Below are 3497 nucleotides of genomic sequence, written 5' to 3'. Positions count from 1 at the left end.
GCTTTGACAAACACTGGGGTAATTGGACAATTAAAACAGACTCTCCGGGGGGGGGGGGGAAGAGGAAAGACCTAGGGTGGGAGAGTAGAGAAAATAGTGTAAAAATGAATGAATGGAAACCCAAAATCTCTGTAAATGTTCATTAAAATGAATAAAATTTAATTTTATAAAAGGAATCTTTTTCTTTTTTTCCCACTTTTCAAAGGGAAAAGCTAACTGGGGAGTGGGGGGCAGGGAGGCAAGTGCGCAACAATGAATAAATGGAAATCCAAAATCTCTGTAAACTTTCATTAAAATAAAAAAAATTCTGAAAAAAGGGGGGAAAGACTATAGGTGAGAAAACTCTATGAGACAATTCTGTTCTAATGCATGAGTTTGGCATGAGTTGGGATTGACTCAGTGGAAATTGAAAACAATAATATTTACACGGGCTTAAAGATGGCTCTTGAAGGAAGTGACTATTTCCACATCCATAAATGGAACCTCCTAAAGATTAAATCTCTGTGTACATCAAAACCTTTTTACAACAGGGTGAAAAGAAAATGTACTTAGTGGAAATAAACATTTGACAATGCTTTCTCAGACAAGGGTCTCATATAATGAAAATTTCTACAATCCTACAGGTCCAGGTCCTTCACAAGAAAAAGACTGATCACCCAGTTACAAAATGGACAAAAGAAATGGAAAAACTCTTCACAGAGGAAGACATTCAGATGTCCAACATACACAGGTGGAAATGCTTGAAATCACTGGCAATAAGAAAGATGCAAATCAAAACCACTATGACATACTATCTCATCCCAGGAGCAGTGGCAAAGTTTAATAGGACAGCAAACCATATATATTGGAGAGGATATGTTGAGATTGGAATTCTCATACATTGTTGGTGGGATTGTAAATTGATACATCCACTCTGAAAGGTAGTTTGATGTTTCCTTAAAAAGCTGAGCCTAGAAACTCCATATGATCCAGCTAGGAATATACCCTGAAGGAAATAGAACTGAGAGACAAATGGAGATTTGTCCACTGATGTTCATAACAGTTCTATTCACAATAGCAAAAAAAAAAAAAAAAAGAAAGAAAAGAAACAGCCAAAATGTTCATCAACAAACTAATGGATTGAGAAGTTGTGGCACATTTACCTGGTGTAAAACTATGGAGCACGCAGGAGTAATGATTTTGGAAAATACTATATAACATGGAAGACACTAGAGAGCATTATGCTAAGTGGATGAACTCAATCCCATAAGGACAAATAGTGCCTAAGATCATTATTGTAAAAATAGAAAAATCACGAGTAAAATGTGCATAAAAGTCCAAAGGAGGAAGAGGAGGGAGACGGAGGGCTGAGGCTTGGAGAGGCAAAATTTTGAGGTCGCAGAGTTTGGTGAGTAGAGCCAGGAGGTGGAGGAATTGGGAAAGATCCACTGGGGACCTAGAAAGGTGGGCTAATGATGGGCATGGATCAACGGTTATTAATTTTTTAATATATTTTTTCTAAATTTTACATTGAAAACTTTGCATGCAAAGTTCATATACATTGTGTTTAGTACTCTATCAATCTCATTCATTATATAATGATGAATAATTTTAAAAAACTCAATGTAAGGAAATTGTAATGTGAAACAATATGAATGGAGGAATGCATGAAACACAAAGTATATAAATGAACCACAATGTATACAACTTTTGTATGCAAACCAATATAAAAGAAAACATATTCATTTCAAGAGCAATGCCTGAAGAGGTGGCCTCTGGTGATATGCTCGCTTCTTTCTTCTGCTTAGCTTTTAAAGTCTAAGGAAGCACTGAGAAACCCGAGTCCTGGGTTTCATAAATTAACCATCACCTGTTAACATCATTTTCTCATGCCTACCAACTGTACAAGCTTCTCCTTTTTTCAATTGTGTTTCATTCATGTGTATTACTTTGTTTTATTTTCTCCCCTCCCTCCACTCACCAAACTGTGCATCTAATGATTTCCACCCTCCCACCTCCAATTCCCTGCCTTCTCTTATTCTCTCTTTGTACATCCATACACCTTTTACTGATTATCCTTCTGTTTTTACAATAATGGTCTTATACAGCATTTATTCTTAAGTGCCCGAGTTAGTTCACTCAGCGTAATGCTCTCTAGTCTTTCACCTGTTACATGGATTTTAAAAAATTGTTGCTCCTGAGTGTTGCATAGTATTCCATCATATAAATGTGAGACTCCTTTTAAAGAAATTACTCAAACCTTACAAAGGGTGGGAGATTCTTTAGTAGTTCTTTTCATTTGACCAGAAAGACAGATTTCTGTTAGATGGATTTTTATCCCTACACCTTCCTTTAAGTGGTTTCCCACTAGCTGACAGAAATGCTGCATGACAAGTACGTCAGTTAAGGGTACTATTATCACTGGGAATAAAAGTGCCTACCTCTCAGAAAAAATTCACTCTGTAAAGGGCTAGCACATTTCCCAAGAGTGTGGGTCCTAAGGACCCTCCGAAGCAGAAATTGTAGAGCTCTGCTTAGCTCCTGGCTTTCTTTTTTGTGCAGTTGTAGGACTGTGCAACCATTAGCACAATCTGGACTTAAAACATGTTTTGCTTTCCCTGAAAGAAATCTTTTATCAGTCAGTCCCTGTGTACTCAGCTGTAAGCAGCCACCAATTTACTTTCTATCTGGACAAACTTTTTTCTATTCTGAACATTTCACAAGAATGTAATTATATTACCTGTGACCTTTTGTAGCTTATTACCTTCCTAATATTTTCAAGGTTACGGTTGGAATCCACCAGCTGATCTGCAGAAGGATAGGAGATCTGAAAATCCGCTGGAGGATCAGCTATGAGTGCGTTCCAACTCAATGGCCCGCAACAACAACAACATGCGTGTGGTTTTACATGGGCAGGGCTCCCCCCTTTCCATTGTTGAATATGTATATCACATTTTATTTACCCATTCATTATTTGAAGAATATTAGATATTTTTCATTGGCTTATTGTACATAGTACTTCTGTAAACATTTATGTTCACATTTTGGTGTATGAATAAATGTTTTCGTTTCTCAAAGACTTATGTCAAGGAGCTCTGGTGATACACTGCAGGTTCCTAACCCAGAGCCAGGCTCTCTCTGCTAGCCTGAAAAGCTTTCTCTCTGGTAACTGTGATCCAGCTGAGGCTCTGCAGAAGGACTTCCTGTTTGATGTAAAGCCCCTCAGAAAGAAACCCAGCATATGCTTAGCTGTGAGTCAATTGCAACTCTATGGCAGTGAGTGAGTGAGTGAGTGAGTGTGAGCTTCTGGATTACATGTTGTGAGAATTTTTTATTTTTAAAATTTTATTTAGAATCCCTCACTCATTACTCTTGAGTTAGAACTGATCATAGCTGATCGTCCAATGGGCTTTTTGGAGGCTGTAAATTGCATAAGAGGAGGTTGCCCATTTTCTTATTGCATTTATTGTATTTTATTATTGGAAACTTTTGCTCATTTTTTAATTGGGCTATTTGCC

This window comes from Elephantulus edwardii, unplaced genomic scaffold, assembly GCF_000299155.1.
Source record: "Elephantulus edwardii isolate Elephantulus edwardi_28Jun2011 unplaced genomic scaffold, EleEdw1.0 scaffold00019, whole genome shotgun sequence".
NCBI classification, from domain to species: domain Eukaryota; kingdom Metazoa; phylum Chordata; class Mammalia; order Macroscelidea; family Macroscelididae; genus Elephantulus; species Elephantulus edwardii.
The sequence above is the reverse complement of the archived record's forward strand: the minus strand, read 5'-3'. Positions refer to the sequence as shown.